Source organism: Canis lupus, chromosome 31, assembly GCF_011100685.1.
Source record: "Canis lupus familiaris isolate Mischka breed German Shepherd chromosome 31, alternate assembly UU_Cfam_GSD_1.0, whole genome shotgun sequence".
NCBI lineage: Eukaryota > Metazoa > Chordata > Mammalia > Carnivora > Canidae > Canis > Canis lupus.
Genome location: NC_049252.1, coordinates 39,168,313 through 39,191,779, shown reverse-complemented (window position 1 = coordinate 39,191,779; position 23,467 = coordinate 39,168,313). Strand labels below are relative to the sequence as shown.

Here is a 23,467-nt window from a genome sequence, read left to right as displayed (position 1 = left end):
AAGACAAACTATAAACCGGGAGAAAATATTTGCAAACCACGTATCCAGCAAAAGACTAGCACACAGAATATATGAAGCATACTCAAAACTCAACAATAAAATTCTTTTAAAAATCAATTAGAGGGGCACCTGGGTGGCTCAGGGGTGGAGCGTCTGCCTTTGGCTCAGGGCGTGATCCTGGGGTCCTGGGATCGAGTCCCACATTGGGCTCCCTGCAGGGAGCCTGCTTCTCCCTCTGCCTGTGTCTCTGACTCTCTCTCTCTCTCTTTCTGTCTCTCATGAATAAATAACTGAAATCTTTAAAAAAAACGTGTTTAAAAAAAATCAATTAGAAAATTGGGGCACCTGGGTGGCTCAATCATTAAGGGTCCAACTCTTGATTTCAGCCAGGTCATGATCTCAGGGTCCTGGGGTTGAGCCTTATGTTGGGTCCACAACTCAGCATGGAGTCTGCTTAAGGATTCGCTCCCTCTTCCTCTACCCTTCCCCTACTCTCACATGCCCGCTTTCTCTCTCTCTCTATCAAATAAATAAATAAATAAATAAATAAATTGAGAGAAGGAAGGAAGGAAGGAAGGAAGGAAGGAAGGAAGGAAGGAAGGAAATGGCAACACAGGTCTATCTCAAGAACCATGAAAAGTCTCAAATAACCTAGTTCTGCACCTAAAGGGGCTAGAAAAATAACAACAAATAAAACCTAAAACCAGCAGAAAGAAGATTAGAGCAGAAATAAATGATAGAGAAACTATACATACAGTAAAACATATCAATGAAACCAGGAACTGGTTCTTTGAAAAAAATCAATAAAATTGAAAACCTCTAGCCAGACATACCAAGAAAGGGAATAGATTCAAATAAATAAAATCACAAACGAGAGGGGAGAAATAACAACCCATACCATAAAAATACAAATAATCATAATATTATGAAAAACTATATTGCCAAAAAATTAACAACCTAGAAGAAATGGATAAATTCCTAGAAACATACAAACTACAAACACTGAAACAGGAATAAATAGAAAATTTGAACAGATCAATAACCAGTAAAGAAACTGAATCAATAATCAAAAATCTCCCAACAAACAAAAGTCCAGGACCAGATAGCTATACAGGCGAATTCTACCAAACATTTAAATAAGTTAATACCTATTCTTGAACTATTCCAAAAGACAGAAAAGGAAGGAAAACTTCCAAATTCATTCTATGAGGCCAGCTTTACCCTGATTCCAAAAACCAAAGACTCCACTAAAAAAGAAAACTACAGGCCAATATCCCTTATGAACACGGATGCAAGAATTCTCAGTAAGATGCTAGCAAATCAAATCCAACAGTATATTCAAAAAGTCATTCACCACCATCAAGTGGGATTTATTCCTGGGCTGGGGGTGGTTCAATATTCACAAATCAGTCTACGTGATACATCACATCAACACAGAAAAGGGTAAGAACATGCGATAATTTCATAGATGTAGAAAAAGCATGTGACAAAGTACAACATCCATTCATGATAAAAATCCTTAACAAAGTAGGGATAGAGAGAACATACCTCAACATAATAAAAGCCATAAATGAAAAACTCACAGCAAATGTCATACTCAATGGTAAAAACAAAAACAAAAAAACCGAGAGCTTTTCCCCTAAGGTCAGGAACACGACAGCGATGTCCACCCTCACCACTGTTACTTACCATAGTACCAGAAGTCCTAGCAAAGGCAATCACACAACAAAAAGAAATAAAAGGTAACTGAATCAGTAAGGAAGAAGTAAAACTTTCATTCTTTTCAGACAACATGATACTCTATATAGAAAACCTGAAAGACTCCACCAAAAAACTGCTAGAACTGATAAACAAATTCAGTGAAGTCACAGGATACAAAATCAACATACGGAAATCTATTGCATTTCTATAGAACAGTAATGAAGCAGCATAAATAGAAATTAAGAATCCCATTTACAGTTGCACCAAAAATAGTAAGATACCTAGGAATAAACCTAATAACCAAAGAGGTGAAAGACCTGTACTCTGAAAACTATAAAATACTTATGAAAGAAATTGAAGATGACACAAAGAAATGAAAAGACATTCCAAGCTCATGGACTGGAATAACATAACATTAAAATGTCTATCCTATCCAAAGCAATCTCCACATTTATTGATTTATTTATTTAAGATTTTATTTATTCATGAGAGACACAGGCAGAGGGAGAAGCAGGCTCCCTGCAGGACCCCAGGATCATGACCTGAGCTGAAGGCAGACGCTCAACCACTGAGCCACCCAGGTGTCCCCAATCTCCGCGTTTAATGCAATCCCTATCAAAATACCAACAGTATTTTTCACAGAACTGGAACAAACAATCTCAAAATTTATATAGAAATAGAAAAGACCCGGGTGGCCCCGATGGCTTGGCAGTTTAGCGCTGCCTTCAGCCCAGGGCGTGATCCTGGAGTCCTGGGATCGAGTCCCACGTCAGGCTCCCTGCATGGAGCCTGCTTCTCCCTCTGCCTGTGTCTGTGCCCCTCTCTTTGTTTCTTTTTTTTTTTTTTTCCTCTCTTTGTTTCTAATAAATAAAATCTTAAAAAAAAAAAAAAAAAAAGAAATAGAAAAGACCCGGAATAATCAAAGTAATCTTGAAAAAGAAAAGCAAGAGTCATCACAATTCTGGATTCTAAATTACATTACAAAGCCATAATAATCAAACTGTATGGCACTGGCACAAAAATAGACACATAGATCAATGGATCAGAACATAGAACCCAGAAATGATTCCATAATTACATGGTCAGTTAATCTTTGACAGGGAAGGACAGACTATCCAATGGGAAAAGGATCATCTCTTCAACAAATGGTGTTGGGAAAACTGGGCAGCTACAGGCAAAGGAATGAAACTATACAAAATAAATTCAAAGTGGGGTAAAGACCTAAATATGAGACAGGAAACCATAAAAATCTTAGGAGAGAACATAAGCAGTAACCTCTCAGATATCAGCCATATCTGAGGCACAACATTTCCTAGATATGTCTCCTGAGGCAAGGGAAACAAAAGCAAAAATAAACTATTGGGACTTCATCAAAATAAAGAGCTTTTCTGGGACGCCTGGATGGCTTAGCAGTTGAGTCTGCCGTCAGCTCAGGGCGTGATCCCGGGGTCCGGGATTGTGTCCCGCGTCGGACTCCCTGCATGGAGCCTGCTTCTCCTTCTGCCTGTGTCTCTGCCCCTCTCTGTGTGTCTCTCATTAATAAATAAATAAAATCGTTTTAAAAAATAAAATAAAAACTTCTGCACAGTGAAGGAAACGATCAACAAAACTAAACGGCAACCTACAGGATGCGAGAAGATACTTGCAAATGACATATCTGATAAAGGGTTAGTTTCCAAAATATATAGAGAACTGATAGAACCCAACACCCCAAACCCAAACAATCCAATTAAAAAATGGCCAGAAGACATCTCTCCAAAGAAGACATCCAGATGGCCAACAGACACATGAAAGATGCTCAACATCGCTCATCATCAGGGAAATACAAATCAAAACCACAACAAGATCCCACCTCACACCTGTCAGACTGGCTAACATCAACAACGCACGAAACAACAAGTGTTGGTGAGGAAGCAGAGGAAAAGGAACCCTTGTGCACTGTGGATGGGGATGCAAACTGCTATAGCCATTGCGGAAAACGGTGTGGAGGTTCCTCAAAAAGTTAAAAACAGAGCTACCCTATGACCCAGAAAATTGCACTATTAGGTATTTATCCAAATGACACAAATGTCCATCAATAGATGAACAGATAAAGAAGATGTGGTGTATACACAATGGAATATTACTCCGCCATCAGAAAGGATGAGATCTTGCCATTTGCAATAACATGGACGGAGCTAGAGGGTGTTGAGATGTCAGTCAGAGAAAGACAAACACCAATTTCATTCATATGTGGAATTTAATGAACGAAACAAACAAGCAAAGGGAAAAAAAGTAAGAAAGAGGCAAAACAAGAAACAGACTCTCAACTACAGGAATAAACTGATGATTACCAGAGAGAGGAGAGTGAGGGGACGGGTGAAATAGGTAATGGAGTTTAAAAAAAAAAAAAATCAATTAGGAAATGAGAAAAAGTCATGAACAGACATTTCCCTAAAGAAAGTATATGGATGGAAAATAAACCCATGAAAAGGCTGTTCTACATCGTTAGCTATTAAGGAAATGCAAATCATGACCACAAGGAGGTGTCACTACCTATCCATTAGAACAGCTTTGAAAAATAGTGGTAGTATCAAATATTGGCAAGGAATGTAGGAACCGGATCTCCCATACATTTCAGTAGAAATATAAAATGGTATAGCCATTCTGGAAACATCACTTACTATAAAATGAAACACGTCCTTCTTATGGAAGCTGGCAATTGTACTGTTGGGTAATTATGCCAGAGAAATAACAACTTACATAGACATGAAAAAGGTGTGCTTGGGCTTACACTGTGGCTTTATTTGCAATAGGCAAGAATGGGAAACAACCCCAATATCCTTCAATGGGTGAGTGGCCAGACTGTGGTCATCCCACACCACGGAGTGCGACATGGCAGAAAAAGGAACACACTACCGATACGCATGGCCCCTGGGACAGGTCTGTAGGGCCTTATGTGGAGGGAGAACAGCCAGTGTTAAAAGGTTGCAAACTGTAGGACTCCAATTCTGTAACATTTTTTGAAAGGACATAATTATCAATTATCAAGAATCAATTATTGGTCTCCAGGGAAGAGCTGGGAGTGGGGTGGAGGGCGAATACTTCAGGGCATCACAAGGCAGTTCCTTAGAGGCGACCCAAGGGGCAGTTCTGTATCTTAGATGGTGGAGGTGGTTATACAAATTTGTGCAGCAGATAAAACCGCACAAAACCAAACTACTATTACTACGACTACGGTTATTGCTACTACAATTACCAGTCCTGCCGTTACGACGACTACTACCAAGGCTACAACACCTGCTGCTACTACTGCCACTATTACTACTGCTACCACCACCACTACTACTAGTAGGACCATTGCTGCTGCTACTACTATTACTACCACCACTAGTACTACTGCTACTACTACTGGTAGGATTATGACTACTACTACTACTACTACTACTATTTCCACTACTCTTGCTACCATTATGACCCACACCACTAATTACTGCTGCTGCTGCTGCTACTACTACTTCTGTTGTTGCTGCTGTTACTAACACTGCTACTATTAGTACTTCTGTTATTACCAATACTATTACTGTTACCACTACTACCACTGCTCCTCCTCCTCCTCCTATTACTCCTACCACACACACATAACTGAGTGCAGGTAAAAATTGGTAAAATTGGGATAAAGTTTGTAGTCTAATTAGCAGTACCGCACCATATTATTTTCTAGGTTTTCATACTGTACTAACGTTAGGTAAGATGTTACCACTGGAAGGAGCTGGGTAAATGTTATAGGAGACTCTGTGCTATTTTTGCTACTTCCTACGAGTCTGTGATTTTTTTTCAGAATAAAAGTCAAAACTAGGTTTGTTTGTTTTTGTTTTTGTTTTTTTTTTTTTTTTACAAATAATGTTTCTTATAGCAAACACAGAGAAATTCTGAAACAAGAAGCTCCGAAACCCGGTTTCAAACTCAGCTAACACGTTTAACAACAGTACTGTGCAGAACTGGAGAGATTTTATGAGCCAAAAACTAAGCCATGCGAGATGGTCCAAAAGGCAGCACATAGAGAGCCAGACGGGAACGCGAGAGATGAGACACACGCAGGCACCGTGCAGGCCCCGACCTACATTCGCTCAGGCTCCAAGGAGAAGGGAGGGGGCGGAGCCGAGGCTGTGTCTGCAGGGACTGACTCAGGCACCCGGCACGTTCCAAGCAAGCCTGACTGAGGAACTCATCCTGGCTGCAGCATAATAGGATCTCAAGAAAACAAAGACAAAGAAGAGATCTCCAGAGCAAATAAAGAAATAAATGAGATTATTCTCAAAGGAGCAGTCATTAGGCCAAAGGCTTCCTTCTCAACAGCAAGCACGGTTGCCAGAACAGAAGTAGAGCTGCGGTGTGCTGGAAATCACGGTGCGCTGAGGTCTGGCCCGCGTGTGGTCGGCGTTCCAGACAATCAGAAAACGGGGACTTTCTTCCTAGTGGACCCACTCTACAGTCAATGGTAAAGGGTATTGTTCAGGCACAAGGAAAATGGCCACAGAAAGAATACTGGATTTGCAGAAAGAAATACAGAATAAAAAATGTAAAAATATGAATAAAAGGAAATGAATATCAACCATATAGGACAATGATGTTTGTTGTTTACTTAACTGATTATTAAGTCTCCTAGGACTTAAATATAAAAATTCACTATTTCATGGTAACAGGATAGTTTTTTCTTTTTTCCATTTTTTTAAACAATTTTATTTATTTATTTGAGAAAGCAAGAGCATGAAAGAGAGAGATTACAAGCAGCGGGGAGGGGCAGAGGGAGAAGCAGACTCCCTCACTGAGCAGGGAGCCTGACACGGAACTTGATCCCAGGACCCTGAGATCATGACCGGAGCCAAATGCAGATGCTTCACTGACTGAGCCACCCAGGTGCCAATTTTTCTTTTAATTTTTAAAATTCCTTAAAAATCCCCAGATACTATGATTAGATAAACAAAGAAAAACCCCGAGACCTCTTCAGGGGTCAAATCCCCTGGATCAAATCCCCAGGATCGGGGTAGGTGTGGCCAGAACACAGCAGCAGGGTCTGAGTGAGTTCCCGGATGCACAGCGTTTGTAGGAAATAGTAAGTGGGGAAGAGGCCTTTGAATCACAAAGCTCAGAACCCGTCCCCCCGCCCCCAAATACCAACATCTCCCACAAAGAAATAGAACTGACGCTAAGTGGGAATCTAGGTGAATATTCTGAGAGCAAATGTTGAAACTCCAGGAGGTATGTGCTGAACCCACGTCCCCAGGTTCTGGGAAGGTGGAAACAAAGGAAGAAAGACAGGAGGGAGGGAGGGAGGGAGGGAAGGCAGGAAGGCTGCAAGGAAGGGAGGAAGGAGCTTGTAGGAAATTTAAACAGTGCTGAGGGCTCTAAGTCCTCAGGAATCTCAGAAATATACAATCTTCACTTCTGGAGAAAGAACCATATGGAGAAAAAAAAATGTCCCCAAAACAGCACAAGTGAAGCTACTGGAACACAGAAGTTTTCAGAGAAGGACAATGGGAGGAGGAACAGCCTCAGTGTGTCCTGGCTGACCACCTGACCCGTTAGGACAGGTGATGGCGGAGGGTGCAGGATGAGGGGGTGGGCCAAGGGTGATGGCTGAGGGTGATGGCTGAGGGTGACAGTTGAGGGTGATGGCTGAGGGTGACAGCTGAGGGGGTGGGCATAGCACAGCCATGGGAGGGGAGCATTGTGGTGGTGGGGGGAGTACTGAGCACTGTTCCTCTCCAGATGACGGACATCAGACTGTGGAAGTCCTCCAGAAGCAGGAGTGATGCTCACCAATAGGAAGGCCTGTGCGGAGGCCATTTAAAAAATCTTTCATGGCCAAAATAAAGGAGAAATCCCTTGGTCCACAAGGCTAGGAAAGTTATTCTGGCTCATTCCCAATTCCTCTGCAGGAACCTCTTCCCAAATGGTCCAGAAAATGCCTTATTAAAAAAAAAAAAGGCAGAAGAGAATTATGATTCAATCCCATAAAATAGTGAAAATAAAACACTGTAAGAGATAATAAAAATACATCAGAAAACTATGAACTCTGGGAAATGAACTAGGGGTGGTGGAAGGGGAGGTGGGCGGGGGTGGGGGTGAATGGGTGACGGGCACTGAGGGGGGCACTTGACGGGATGAGCACTGGGTGTTATTCTGTATGTTGACAAACTGAACACCAATAAAATTTAATAATTTAATAATTTAATAAGTTCAAATTTATTTATTTCTTTAATAAATTTATTTATTTAATTTATTAATTTAATTTATTTAATAAATTTAAATTTATTTATTTATTTAATAAATTTAATAAATTTAAAATTTATTATTAAAAAACAGCAAAAAAAAGAAAACTATGAACCCAAGGTAGAAAATTATAGTCTAATTAATATGCCAAATTGAACAAAAAATTTGAAAATCATCAACATTTTAGAAGAACAAATTTTATTTTTTATTTATTTTTTAGAAGAGCAAAATTTAAAATAGAATTAGAACATCTCAAAGTGACATGGCAAGAAAACCAGAAGACATAAAAAGGTGGTTGGTAGAGAGCTCAGGAATAAACCAGAATGTTTGTCAGAAGTGAGAAGCAGAAGAAGCATATGAGCAAAGAGCACAGAAGGCCCAGGAAAGAGCGTAGAGAAGAGAAACGAGAAAAAAAATAATGAGACAGATGTGCAGGAAGGAGACTCCAGAGAACATGACGGACACAATGCACGGGCAAGAGAGAGCCACCGTCCGTGCATGTGAGTACACCCCGCTGCGTCTCCACGTATACTCGTGAATCACCCCAAAACACTTCCGGGCGTAAAACAGCCTGAATCTACACCGTGACTGGGCACCCGACGTTCCTGAAGATTCAAGCCTGAGCAGCTTACAGCAAGACACACTTCAGGAAAACAGATGTTAGAGCCAAGTCTTCGGGGCACCCAGCCTAAAAGGTCCCACACACTTATAATGAAAAGAACATCAGAGCGAGGAGGTCGGGGTTCTCGACAGCAATGCAGAAGCAAAGCAACACTTTTTAAGACACTAAAGTGAAAAAAAAAAATAAACCAAGCATTTTATGCAGCTAAATTACAGCTGTGCTGCAAAGGCCACAGATAAAAAGATGTGAACGTGCAGGAACCCCGGGAACATTTTCCTGCAGAGCCTACCCCGAAGAACCCAACATGAGTGGGTTCCAGCCAACCGCGAGGTAAGTGGAGAAGCTATGTCACAAGAAGTACGGTGACAAGCATCGGGTACATTTAGCTCTAGAACCTGAACTAAATGACGCAGTTGGTGGTGACAGAGTAACGTATAAACGTTCCATGTGATGGAGATAAGGAACCGATAAAGCTAATAACGTGGGAGAAGAGGTGGGGGAGTATCGAGGGGAGCCTTAGAGCCCCCGAGAGGGAGAGAAGCGGCTCCCAGCTCCCTCTAACCCCCAGGAGAGCACATCAATAGACGAGGGAAAAGAAAAAAAGAAAAGAGAGGTTTTTGTGAATTATATAGACAATATTGGGATCCCTGGGTGGCTCAGCGGTTTGGCCCCTGCCTTCGGCCCAGGGCATGATCCTGGAGTCCCAGGATCGAGTCCCATGTCGGGCTCCCTGCATGGAGCTTGCTTCTCCCTCTGCCTGTGTCTCTGCCTCTCTCTCTCCCTAGGTCGCTCATGAATGAATAAATAAAATCCTAAAAAAAAAGCTATATAGACAGTAGTATAAAGCCAATAATAAATAAATAAATAAATAAATAAATAAATAAATAAATAAATAAATAAATAAATAAATAAATAAATAAATAAACTTTCCTAATAAGAATGAAAAGGGACGCCTGGGTGGCTCAGTGGTTAAGTGCCTGCCTTCGGCCCAGGTCATGATCCTGAAGTCCCACATTGGGTTTCCTGCATGGAGCCTGCTTCTCCCTCTGCCTGTGTCTCTGCCTCTCTCTCTCTCTCTCTCTCTGTCTCTCGTGAATAAATAAAATCTTAAAAAAAAAAAGAATCAAAAGAAATATGAACAAAAAGGAAATGTTTACTAAGTTGAGGAGCTCATTTACATATACACACATATATTTATTTATATTTTCAAGAACAAATAATGGAAAGAAAGACAAAAGCTACCTACCTGTGAAGGGAGGAATCTGGATGGAAAGGGGTGGACATGAGACTTTTCTGAATAGACTCCAATATATTTTTACTTTATTTTATTTTTTTTAAAGATTTTATTTATTTATGACAGATACACAGAGAGAGAGAGAGAGAGTGAGGCAGAGACACAGGCAGAGGGAGAAGCAGGCTCCATGCAGGGAGCCTGATGTGGGACTTGATCCCGGGACTCCAGGATCACGACCCGGGCCGAAGGCAGTGCTAAACCACTTGAGCCACCGAGGCTGCCCATATTTTTACTTTAGAATCATATAAATGTTTACATAATCAAAAATAAGAATTTTTTAATCCCCCCCCCAAAAAAAGTATACATGAAGCTGGTGACATAACCACACAGACAGAAGAATTGTGGCAACTGACTTTAAAGCACAGGAATCTGTCTCGATCTTCTCAGGGATGGACAGACATGCCAGGAAATCTTGATTAGCCATTTGTGGGCACCAGTAATACTCCAAACTGATTATATGTACATTTAGGGTAAAGCACATAAGTAATAATGCTAATAAGACAAAAGAGAAACAAGTACTAAATTTAAAAATTTTTAAGTAGAAACTCTGCGATCTTACATTTGACTGAGAACTATTTCTATGAACTCACTTTCCCCTTCTTTTCCCCTCCTTCACTCTCTCCACTAAAACTATGAAAAAGTGATGACGCTCAATTGCAATAAGCACCCTTAATGCCTAGACTATGGTCTCTAAATATCATTCCCCAACCAGGGCGAAGTAGGGCTCTGAGGAAATTAGCTGATTCCAGGAGATCTGGGAAAGCAAGCATCAGAGAGGAGAACAGGACGCGTCACGTGACAGAGTCAAGGAAACCGTCAAAGACCGGTGTGGTCATATCCACGCGGAAGCCCGCAAACACGGAACAATCTGAGTAAAGAGAAGAATAGTTGCAAGAGAACAAACGTACCATCTACGTAAAATCCATATGTTAATAATAATGCTTTACACAGAAAGAAAAAAAAAGCAGGAAGAGAAACAAAACCCATAGGACGGTGAAAAAAAAATAAAAAAAAAATAATTAAATCCAAAGAAGGAAAGAAACAGGTCTCCTGCCTTTCCGGTAGGAAGCATATTTTAGGTGACCGGACAGCCCCAGGGAGTGAGGAGACGTCACCGCATATGGAATAATCCCAGCTCATCCACGTGGAAAGGGTTCCACGGCTGGCAGGTCACTGTTCCACCCGCCCTGACGGAGCAGTGGGTCTGGCGGCAGTGACCGGCGGCCCCGGGGAACCCGCGACAGCCGCCGCGCCCACAACCTGGCTCCCCCCACGGGGCAGCGCACGGCAGTGCCTGAGTGTGTTCGTCTGGAAAACACGGCTCAGGAGGAACAAAGCCAGGTTCTATGATGTGGGGAGGATGAGGGAGGTGCTCAGTGACCCTGCAAGGACGCAGCCGAGCCCGGGACATGGGACGGCCCGAGAACCACGTGGCCACGGGCGGTGAAGGCCAGGCCCGCTGCGCCGCTTCCTGTGATTTGACACGAAGTCACAGGGGAGCCCGGGTTCGAGGGCAGGGAGCGCTGACCCCATGGGAGGGAAGGAGAAGTCCTGACACGATGGAAGCAGGGGGCTGGGCCTGCTGCACGGAGGCCACGGCGCGTGGACGGTCCACGGTGAGGCGGCGGGCGGGACGGCAGCGCAGGACGGTGCAGGCAACAGGCAGGACGGCGGAGGGCGTTCCGGAGGTACCGACGCACTCGCAGCCACGCTGTGTGGGGGTCATTCTGGCTCCAGGGGGGCCGTGACTGGTCCCATGACTGCAGGCAGTCGGGACAGGGGCGCCTTCAGGATTAGATGACACGGAGCCACTCTGAGGCTCCGTCAATGGGGCCTGCGACCCCCCGCAAGCCTGCCAGATGGCAGCAGTCGGCTCCTGGGGCAGCGGGGGCACATGGCAGGGCGAGGGGAGCATGACACACGGTGATGACCGCCCCCCACCCCCTGCCCCTCTCACGGGCCCGTCCTTGCCTGGCGAGCTCATGATGCGTCTGGCCCGGCCCGGCCGCTGCCCCGACGCCGCGCAGTCGGCCACACGTGGCTCAGCGGAGCCCGCTGCACCGGCCAGTGCCTGCCGAGCTCGGGGTCGGCCCGTCCGCGGTCACGCCGCCGCCACGGAGCAGCACAGCCCCGGAGCTCCGGCCCCCGCCTTCCTGGACTCGGCCTCCGGGCTCGGGGCCGGTCGGGCAGCGCTCCCCGGGTCGCGGCGGGCAAGCCGCGGCCGTCCCCTTGGCTGTTCGCCCGGCAGACGCGCACTCCTCCCGCGAGGACCGTCCTCCCGGGGCCGGGCGCAGGGCGGCCGGGTCACAGCAGCCGCAGGACGAGCGCGGCTCCGGGGCAGGTGGGGGAGCCCGGGGGGGAGCTGGGGGGCCCGAGTGAGCCCCGCCGCCTCCGGGCCGCCCCTCGGGGCTATCGTGCAGCGCGGTGGCACCTCCGGCCGCCCGGCCTCCTGCCCCCGCCGCCGCCCAGCTCGGCGTCCGGCCGGTACACCGGGGCCTTCGGATGCGCCGCTCTGCTCACGTCCCCATCTGGGCGAGGCTCCCGAGCCACTGCCGTGTCCAGCGCCGCCGCGAGCAGCGCCTCAGCCTCCGCGCCGAGGCCCGGGAGGACACGCCGCGGTCGGTCTCGGGGAGCTGCTGCGTCCGCGCACACTGGCCGGCCAGTGCCGGGGAGCCAAGAGCCTGGACCTGGCCCCCCTGCCACCCCCCGTCCCCCCATCAGGAGGGGGCAGCGTGCACGGCCTGGGGCAGATCCAGCTCCAGACCCAGGCTGGTAGAGAAGCACAGGCCTCTAGGTGGTGCGTGCGCCATCACAGGCGACTAGGCACAGGTCCCAAGTGAGCCACGGACAGTGCACACCTGTGCCGGGCGTCACGCTGTGGAGCACACACCCGGGGTGCACCGGGACCCGCGGCCGGGCATCCCCGCCCCCGTGTGTCAGGGCCCACGGCCTCGGGCCTCCTCAGTCGGGGCCTCTGCAGGGGGACCCAGGGAAGGGGACCGTAATGGTCGCCAACCTCCGAGAGCCAAGGACGTGGGGCGGCCTCTGCCCAGGGGTGCTGACACCCCACTCCCTCCGCTCACCGACCACGACCCGGCGCGGCCTGGCCTTCCCTGCACGTGGGCTTTCACTCGGGTGACCACATGTCGTCTGACGTGTGCTCGCTGGTCCACGTGGCCTGAATTTGTCTCCAACATTCAAAAACCAGACTTCACATTCGAATCCCATGAATGAGGGGGAACGGGGGAGCCCCCGGGAAGCGTGTGCTCAACGCGCCTGCCGCACGCCGGCCGTCCCCATCCACCTCCGCCTGGGCCCCCAGAGTCCCATCCCCGGACGGTGCCGGTGCCGGGGGGCGGGCAGGGGTCTCTGCGAGGCTGCGGGCGGCCACCTCCCCAGAGCCCACGAGCCGACGGGCCGTCGTGCTTGCAGCTTGTGGAACAAGGTGTCATCCCGGGTGAAAGCCGAAGCTCTTCAGAATCCCGCTGTGACCCCCACGTTACGGAGAAGCAAGACCTCAGCGGCCGACTCCCTGTCTGCATCCACAGAGGACTCCCTCCTTGGTCGCCGTAAATGAATTTCGGAGGCTGGAGGACCCAGACAAGCTGACTAACCAGTTCAGCCAAATTCCGTAAAACGAGGCAGGACCCCAGAAGGCTTCCAGCGCTTCCCTTCCCTAAACAGATCGAAGTACGCCCCCTTTGTCTCCTGAAGAGCCAGGCGTCTGGCGCTCAGGGCGCTCGTCGGCCTCGTGGGCCACACGACGTCGGCACAAGCCGGGAGGCCCCGAGGGTTGCGGGCGCTCCGCAAAGGCTGTGGCCTCTGCTACAGCTCCCCTGGCAGCACGTTCACTCGCGGGGAGGACGGGAAAACAGGATCACGCGCTAGTGCTCCGGACCCCGTGGGACGGGTGCTGCGCTGGGGGCAGGGGGGCTGCAGGAGGGCAGGGGCCCCCGGGACGGAGGATCGGCCACGACGCGGCAGCCCCCGCATCACCGGGACAGGCTTGCCGGGTGCGGGTCCTCCGTTCCGGGCCGAGGAGCAGAGCTGGGCTGCAGGAAGCCCGGAGGCTGGACGCGGGGAAGGACCTTCCTCCCGGGAGAAGACAGCAGGGAGCGGGACACCCGCTGCCCGGGAGGGGTGGGAGGGGGGACCAGGCTGCGCTGGGGCAGGAGAAGGGGGGACCCCGGGCGAGGGCAGGAGCACAGAGCTCCTCGTTTCTGCACAACAGTGACGGGAGCAGATGGTGATCACGCTCCTTTGATTCCCTTCCCTTTTGGAAAAGGCTTAGTCATGAAATGTTTGCAGCATCTTAAATTTGGCTTATAAACGTCGTTATTGTACCACGCTCCCCCATCGTTACCTATCTTGTTTTATTAAAAATATGATTTACACGACTGTCCAAAGACGGGGATCACTTGCACAAGCAGGGGAGGGAGCACAGTGGGCACAGTGGGGCCGCTCCTGCCCTCTCCCCTGGCCGTGGGTAGTGCGCAGGGGCTGTCTGCCCCCACTGAGAGCTGATCTGAGCCCTGGGGAAGATGTGGCTCACAGCTGGGCTCACTGGCACGCACATGCCCGCCAGGAGCCTGGGGACACGGAGGTCCCTGAGCTCGGGATGGTGCCTGGGGACTCAGGCTGCCCACTTGCCCAGGGAAGCCTACCTCTTGGGGCACTGGGGACCCGACGTCGCTGGGCAGACGGGCACAGACAAGGACCCGGAGACAACAGGAGGCTGCAAAGCTCCATGAGACACACGTGAGGCCCCGGCTGGGGGCCCGGCCAAGCCCGTGAGGCCTTGCTTGTTGCCCACCCACCTAACCAGCGCTTCCTACACCACGGATTGGCTCCTCTGCGGGAGCTCGGGCCCGACACACGGTTTCCCGCCCACGACCCAAGACATGGCCCAGCCACTCCCCCACCTCCAGGCGTCTTGTCTGGGCTCCCAGCAGCCTTGCAGACCACCACAGCGGCCAGCGTGCAGAGGCCACTCCTCTGCTCACCTGTGCCCTCCCTCTGAATGCCGGCGCATTACGTCCCCCCCCCACCTAAAATCACTCCCAGCCCGGAGTAAAGGCGTAGTGCACAGATTCTGCATAAGTGAGAAGAGAAGGAGAAGAGGAATCACAGTATGAGCCCTGGTGCACCCTGACAGCAGGGTGAGGCCACGGCCAGCCGTGTGGCCGAGGAGGAGGAGCAAACCTCTGGACCCTCTCATCACGGCCCACCCGACACGGCCTGGGACCCCCAGGGTGCTTGGCCTGTGCCATCACTCTCTTGGGCAGGGGCAGAAGCTGCAGAAGGGCTTGGGTCATTTCTCGCAACACCCGGAGGGAAGGCCAGAGCCATGCAGGGCTGACCATGGCCAGCAGCCTCCCCAGAGTGAAACACAAAGTGCCCTGTCCTGTCCCAGGGCTGGCAACAGAGCCAGGCAGATGGCCTTCCAGCCATCAGCTCAGGGGAGGTGGGCAGGCCCCAAGCACGGCTCAGGGGCGGGCGACAAAGGACGCAGGGTGGAGGACAGGAGCCAAAGAATGATGGAAGGATTTCCTCCAGGTGACACTGACGTCAGAGGGCCTGTGTGCTCGGCAAAGCCTCGGTCCCCCCTCCCCTCCCATCCCTGTGTCGTGCTTGGCCATACACTTGCTCTTCCCAACCAAAAGTGAGCAAAGGTGGCACATGCCACTCTGTGTTCCGGTGACAAACATCCCCCTGATGTCCAGCAGGACCGCAGTGGACCCAAAACCGATGGCGACCACAGCGCAGCCCAGGCCATGCTGACTGTTACGGCAGCCACCGGGGGGCCCGGGGCCACCACCCCAGGAGCAGGGAGGGAGTGAGGAGTGACGGCAGAGGCTGGGACGACGAGGGAGCACACAAGCGTCAGCACCATTACTGCGTGCTGGAGCAGAGCTCCGGTTTCCGGAGGAGCTTGGGGCTGCAGGCAGAGCGTGAAGGGCAGCTGGGGGCACGCCTCGTCGCAGAGGCTGTATTTGAGAAGGGACAAAAAAGACACCCGGGGGTGTGGGGGTGGGCTGGTGTGAGCGCAAACGGGAGGGACAGAAGGGGCTGACCAGGCGGCCTGGGAGCGCGGGGGTGCAGCGCGGTGCCCACAGCGGGGGGAGCCGTCCTCAGCACCCTTGGCCTCAAGACTTCCTTGGTCTCATAATAGTCACTGTGGACGCCAACCACGTACTTTTCATTATGTGGGTTGTATCCATCATCACTCACCTTGTTAGAAATGAAAACTACAACGGGAAAGAGGGGAGGAAGCAGGAAGAGGAAAGAGGAAAGAGAGAACAGGGAACAGGAGAGGAAGAGGAAGAGAAGGAGAAGAGAGAAGAGAGAAGAAGGACACAGGAGAGGAGACGAGAGAGGAAGAGAGGAGACAGAGGAAGGAGAGGAGAGAGGAGAGAGGAGAGGAGATTGTCTTATAATTACATAATAGATATATAATAATTACATATTATTATATTATATTATATATTATATTATATTTTATATTATAAAAAATATATTATATATGATATATATTATATATTACATGTTATAATTATATAATACATAATTATATAACTACATATTATATTATATATTATTAATATATTATGTATAATATTAATTATATTATATATTATATATTATATACGGATTATGTTACATATATTATATATAACATACATTATATATGATATATAATTACATATTATATTATTATATAATATATAATTATAATATAATAATTATATAACATAATTGATATAATTTAAACTTTTTTTTTTTTTAATTTTTATTTATTTATGATAGTCACAGAGAGAGAGAGAGAGAGGCAGAGACATAGGCAGAGGGAGAAGCAGGCTCCATGCACCGGGAGCCTGACGTGGGATTTGATCCCGGGTCTCCAGGATCACACCCTGGGCCAAAGGCAGGTGCCAAACTGCTGCACCACCCAGGGATCCCAATATAATTTAATATAATATAACATCATGATATTTAACATAATATTAATTATAAATGTTTTATTATTTTATTAATTTTAAATTATTTTGTTAATTCAGTTAACGATAGTAGCAAACCCACGCAAGTTAACTGTATTTTCCCAAACCAGAACTTGCCGAGACCGTGGCACAGGCCCACATTTTCATCCCTCGGTACGTCTGCCCGGGAAGACACAGCCGCGTCCTCCCACCTGCCTCTGTGCTAACCCGTTAGGTGCGCTCGTTCGGGCTGAAATGCGCGGAGCCCACCGGCCCCCACGGACGTGCAGCTGGAGGGGGGAGCGCTATGTCCACAGCCGTCTCAGTAACTGGGGACGCTCTCCTTTGCCAGGACACCGAAGCTCAAGCGGCCACTGCTTAAAGGGCAGTGAGCGGAGAAGGGCGATCTGAACCCAGAGGAAACCGTGGCAAAGAGCCTCCTCGGCTCTACGAGAAACTACGTAAAAAGCCATTGGTTCACCCCAAATTTTGAGTATACCCTTTACCCGTGCATGACTTCCATGATACCACGTAGGGGCCGTTGGGAAGACACTGGTCCAGCGACCATGCAGCTCTCCAGATACTTCCCTACCCAACATCAAAAAAATCCACATTTGTTAATATCACCATCGAGTTCATCAGAAAAGTCTTATGTCTTAGCTGTGAACGGCAGCAGCTATAAATTTGGGGAAATTCTAACTTTTACTTGAGAGGTCAAAGGTCACCGACGGCAACAACCCCACCAGCTGGGAGTCCCGGAAGCGACGGGCTAACGGGCTAACGTCAGTCTTTTCTGAGAAAACGTCTGTCAAGTAACGCAGTCTACACCGCCGTCCCCCAGGCCAGCAGGTGAGCGCACCAAAGCCGAGTTGTCACGAAGGCGGGTTCCCGCGGGCGAGGACGGCCCCGATTCCCTCTCCCTGCAGGGCTGAAGGCTCCAGGTTTGGTTCACCGGGTCACTTGGCCTTAACTGAGCGCGTCCTACAGCGAGAAGTCGGACGCAGGGCTCAGTGCCGGCGAAGCAGCCATTCCTGACCTCACAGATCCCCGCAAAGGGTCTCCGGACCCCGCCAGGGCGGCCCCCAGACCCCAGCTTAGCTACTCCCAGGGCTGGGGCTGGACGGCCGAGCTCAGGCTGGGGGCTCCGGTCACCCCCTCCCCCAGGCCTCTCTCCCACGCGTGGGAATGGCCACCTTCTCCCCGAGTTCTCGCACAGTTGTCCCTCTGTGCCTGTGTCCTCGTCTCTTCGCATGAGCCACCTGTCCTCCCGGGTCAGCCACCCTATGACCTCATTTAACCCCCGTCAAGGCCCGGTCTCCAGGTACGGCCACACTGGGGGGTTGGGGGGGGAACAGTTCAGTCCACGGCACCCCATATCCAAACTGCTTCCAGCCGGGAAGTGGGGGGAGCAGAAGGCTGGAGCTTTCTTTCCGGCTTTGGAACCCCAGGGCTCCAGAGCGACAGGAGGCAGATGGGGAGCTCACTAAGCCCAGGCTGGGATGCGCTGAGCTGTTGGTCGTCTGCCTCACGGGGAAGGAGGGTGTAAGCCACCGTGAGCAGAGTGCAAACTGCGGTGGCCGTATTACCTATCACTCCCGTCCCGGAGAGAGGTCAGGCCACGTGTGTAATGTCTCCTGTGGGAAGAAGTTTCACCGGCCTGTGTACAGCGGTCCTGCTCCCTTCCTTCCACTACTGATAAGGAAAGGGCGAGGGTACAGGTCACGCCGCTCACGTAAGAGCCACAAGTGTGGTCGCTGATATTAAGACTCAGGTGACAGGCTTCTGGGAAAGACCCGGGCAATCTCCCCCCCTTGTAGGAAGGGAACACTGTCCCCGTCCTAACCAGAGGGTAACCAGGTAACCCTTCACTTACCCTCTGGTTTCATGCTTTTTTCTCAAATGACTTCTCCTTTTCTCCAGGAACTCTATGTTTGTACTAGGGCCTCATCTACTGATATAGGTCATCACGCATTTAGGGGAAAGGATGCTCAGGCGCTTTACTGCTGAAAATAAACCAAAACCATTAATTGGGCTTTTGCTAACCAGAGCCTGGGGTGCACACAAACAAATGAGGGTTCCATATGGGAACTCTGAAGATACACGTGACCAGATTCCCCTGATTTCAGGCCTTATCTGGGAAGCGCACATATGGGCCGGCCACCCGGGGCTCTGAGCCTGCCCCGGGGCATTATGAATGACCACAGGGAGTCTGAGACACGTAAAAGGATGGAGACTGGCCCTGGAGGTCACAGCCCAGGGAAGCCGCCTCCACAAGCAGCACAAACCTACCCATAGATCCCTAGATACCAGTTTGTACCCTAGACGATGGCTGAGCCACCTAAATATTCATTCGGTGCTAGTCCAGAAGAGGGGGAGGGTCGGGTTGCAGGTGCAGGTCAGGGTGGCTCCTAGAGTGTTAGCCCATCTCATTGCAGGACTGGCCACCAAGGGATGCCCTGTAAGGGACAGAGAGCTGGTGTGTGGGGACCCTCAGAGGCCCCTCTCTATGACACGTATGGGAAAGTATGGGATTCATGGGATGGGAAACAGGCCATCCTCATGAGGAGTCCTTTGGATTGTGTAATGCAAAACTGGGTAGTCTCCCCTTGCAAAGCTTTTCTAGTGTTTTTTTTATGGGTTAAAAACTGTGGGTTCTTCAAGGCAAGGTAAAACAAGGTGTGACCTTTGCAGCACAACCTCCAAGGCAGGGTATTTCGGTCCATATGCCAGGCACCTACCTAGGAGGCAATAGGGACATGAGGGGGTGCAGCAGCATCTCTTCTACGGGGCCTGTAATGGCAGGCGGCATAGTGACTGTGGTCCAGGGATGGCTTGGTCGCTCGGACGTACCCTTTGTGGGACGCCACCCGGGTGTCCGTGGGTAATGGATCTTCTCTCTTCTTCAGTTCCCAAGGACTCTCCCTTGGGGATGCCCTTTAACTCACTGGAAATAATCTGGATTGCAAAATTTAGGGAAGGACTGAGCTCCTGTAACACTCCCTGTCCTCAATAGGATCTATCAGAAAACAGGGCTCTACCTCCTGACAGACTGGATGATAACTATCCACGTAGGCCTCCCCGGAACAAACCGGGTTGCTGGACGAGGCCAGGCCCTCCCTGGCAAACGGGACGCTGACTCTTATTCTCTCTCACTGTTCCTCCTAATACATGTGGGGGCTTCTCCCTCATTTCCCCGGTTAACGGCTGTAACTAAAACCAACTAGCTCCGGTTAGTCTCAAAGTTTCCGTGGATAATGGTTAAGATAGCTGTGAGTCTTTGGTGACCTGAAACTTTAAAGTTTTGCTTGGGTAATAAATTGGGATTAAATTCATTGGACACCTAGGTCCTTTCCAAACGGGATAAAGTACTAAAGCCCTGACTACTGGACACAGGCTTGAGCTTTTGACTTCTTATTGCAAAGAAACGGAATCTGCTTACATCTGCTTTGTACTGAACGCATTCCTCAAACCACCCTCTAAAGAGCTCTGGTGCGACAGGTCACAATTGGTGGCTCCTTAGTCTTCCCTGGAGGCTAAGGTTTCTTTTTTTTTTTTTCCTTTTTTTTTTGGAGGCTAAGGTTTCTAAGAGGGCGGAACTCTGCTAAGGGGAATTATGACTCCTGGGAATAATGGGAGCAATTCTGTGTGGAAGAGCAGGCGACGTGTAGGGGAGATGTGACGAGTGCATTTCTGTTCAAGGTAAAAGAAGGTAATTCTGTCCCAAATAAGACTGGTTGTTTGGGGGGAAAAAAAGGCTTGGGGCAAAATCTAAATGCACAGGAAAGTTGTAGGAGATTGTGAAGGAGACCTCTGGAAGGAAATGTTATACGTGGTCAGGAGGGACTAGGATCGAAACGAATGATTTCAAAGGTACACTGTAGAAGACTGAAATTCCACTTACAGTTAAAAAAAAAAAAAGAGTTTTCTTAAATTGATGGTTTCCTTTTGGTTAAGACTTTTAGGAAAAAAATACAGGCTTTTGATATCCTTAAAATCCTAAACTAAAATGGGTAAGAGTTTCTAGAACTAACTAAAGCTGCATTTAAACTGAACAAAGAGGGGATCCCTGGGTGGCTCAGTGGTTTGGTGCCTGCCTTTGGCCCAGGGCGCGATCCTGGAGTCCCGGGATCGAGTCCCACGTCGGGCTCCCTGCATGGAGCCTGCTTCTCCCTCTGCCTGTGTCTCTCTCTCTCTCTCTCTCTCTCTCTCTCTGTGTCTATCACGAATAAATAAATAAATAAATAAATCTTAAAAAAAAATAAACTGAACAAAAATTAGAAACATGGTCCTAAATGAGCTAATAAGCAAATGATTATAGTTTTGTGACCTGTTTAAAACACTGCTGGTTCTCTAATGTTTGGTCTTTCGGGTTAAGAAAACTATGACTTACAGAAACATAATAAAGAGTGTGCATTTGTAAACAAACTGAGGCATTTAACTTTTCTCTCTACTCGAACACTCTCAAATTCAGAAAGGTCCCAGTAACCACTCTTTCTTCCATGGCAATTATAGTGATTTACATAAATTCCGTAAGAATCCGTTCGGGACACCCTTAAAAACATTGGTTATTTTACCGAGGCCTTGACTGCAGTGTCGTATCTGAGTGAGACAAGCACAGACTCAGGACCAGATGGCTTTAAGGGACTAAGGTTGACTTTACGAAATGTGGAGCCACGAAGCCCCTTGGAAATGTACCTGGTTACAGAGTTCCCAGCGGCCTCGCCAGGTGAGCAGAGAATGTCACTTCCTTGCAGGTGCAGGAAACTGAGGATACCTGGAGACCTTGAAAAGGAATTCACCAGCTCAAATCGACAGGCATGTCTCATGGCAAGTACTTGGCTTCGCTTCTGGCCTAAAGAGGTACTAAAAGTACAACCTAGAGATTTCTTATAAAAAGGGCGCCTGGGGGGCTCAGTGGTTGAGCATCTGCCTTCAGCTCACGTTGTGACCCCGGGATCCCGGGTTCGAGTCCTGCATCGGGCTCCCCGCCTGGAGCCTGCTTCTCCCTCTGCCTGTGTCTCTGCCTCTCTCTGTGTCTCTCGTGAATAAATAAATAAAAATCTTAAAAATTTTTTAAAAGGTTCCAGCAAAGCAAATTTTAAAGATCTATACAAACAATCGCTATTCTTGCTGAGCGTATGTAAATAATTAAAACACGCTTGTTAGGTGCCTGGGTGGCTCGGTCGGTGAAGCGTCTGCCTTCGGCTCAGGTCATGATTCCAGGGTCCTGGGATCGAGTCCCACGTCGGGCTCCCTGCTCAGTGGGGAGCCTGCTTCTCCCTCTGCCCCCCCCCCATCCTCCTCTTGTGCTCTCTCTGTCTCGCTCACTCTCTCTCTCTCCAATAAATAAGTAAAATCTTCAAAACGAAAACAAGTTTGTTAAAATTGGGACTCGTTTTGCAAACAAATCAGTCTTGACTTGGCTATCTCTAACAATGAGGGTTATGATGGAGAGAAATTATGTTTCAGTTAACTCACCTTTACGGATGTTAAAGCCCAGTTCTTTTTTTTTTTTTTAATTTTTATTTATTTATGATAGTCACACACAGAGAGAGAGAGAGGCAGAGACACAGGCAGAGGGAGAAGCAGGCTCCATGCCGGCAGCCCGACGTGGGATTCGATCCTGGGTCTCCAGGATCGCGCCCTGGGCCAAAGGCAGGCGCCAAACCGCTGCACCACCCAGGGATCCCTAAAGCCCAGTTCTGATTATCTTTGAATCTCTGCTGCTTGCGTAAGCCAGACAGCTCGGGATGAGCTTCAGGGAAACTGACCCGATAGCCCGGGCCGCCTCCTTGGCGGGACTCCCAGGTCACCCCACATGTTGTTAACGTTACAGACAACTCCTGCAAGGCGTCCCAGTGAATGGGGACATTTGTGATCAGTTAAATGAGGTCGAGAGATCCACTGGTGTATTTGATGGACTTGGTATTTGGGGATCTTACCTAGTAGGTGTGATCATGATTTTGAGCTTGATATTGGTCTGTGCTTATCTTTTGCATACGTTGATGCACGTACCGCCTGCCGTCGTCACCCCCCACTGCCCCTGCCCCAGCCACGTATCACAGGCCCCTGGTCCGACCCCTGGATGGACTCTAACTGCCGTACGGCCTGTCGCCCCCATTGCAGCAGGCAGCAGCCAGAGCACTCAGCATCCCATTCCCTAACGGGGAAGACAGGGTCAAGGTACAGGCAGGGAGACACGGGGGGCCCCCGCCAGGCCGAGTCCTACGCCAGAGCGAGCAAGAGCTAAGGGAGCGGCCAGACCACCCGGCCCCGGCGTCAGAGAGCACGTTTCTTTGGCGGCCACGCCGTCATCACGGGGAACGACCAGATCTCGAAGACGGGAGTCCTTACGGGGTCAGCGGCAGTGCTCGTTCACACCAAGACGGCAGCGGCCTCAAGGCCACAGCTTCCCGGCCAGGTTTTGGATAACACACGGGCCCTAAACACCCTCGGTGGCAACCCACGAGGACCCCTCACTCTGGAGGGCGTTCCTCCGTTTCTGCTCTCACCCTCACTGAACACGCTCTCGCTTGACCCTCTGGGCCCCGAGATTCCTTCCTGGACCGTGGGGGACCAGAAGCCCGCGACCCTGCAACAGCCGGACGTGACCGTATC

General features: G+C 49.3%; 1 protein-coding gene across 19 annotated transcripts in view; it reads right to left on the bottom strand.

Annotated features, from left to right (window-relative positions):
- PCBP3 (poly(rC) binding protein 3) overlaps positions 1-23,467 on the bottom strand; it is a 248,518-nt gene that overhangs the window by 63,566 nt on the left and 161,485 nt on the right. For 16 of the 19 annotated variants that reach the window (XM_038581678.1, XM_038581679.1, XM_038581677.1 and 13 more), the window contains exons 1-2: positions 21,545-21,637; positions 18,723-18,852 (exon numbers count right to left, since the gene is read on the bottom strand). The exons of 2 other annotated variants lie outside the window; for them this stretch is intronic. The gene's annotated coding sequence lies outside the window, so the exon portion shown is untranslated. Of the gene's footprint in view, positions 1-18,722; positions 18,853-21,544; positions 21,638-23,467 lie in introns of those variants that run through there. One more of the 19 variants, XM_038581672.1, reaches the window with a different exon arrangement.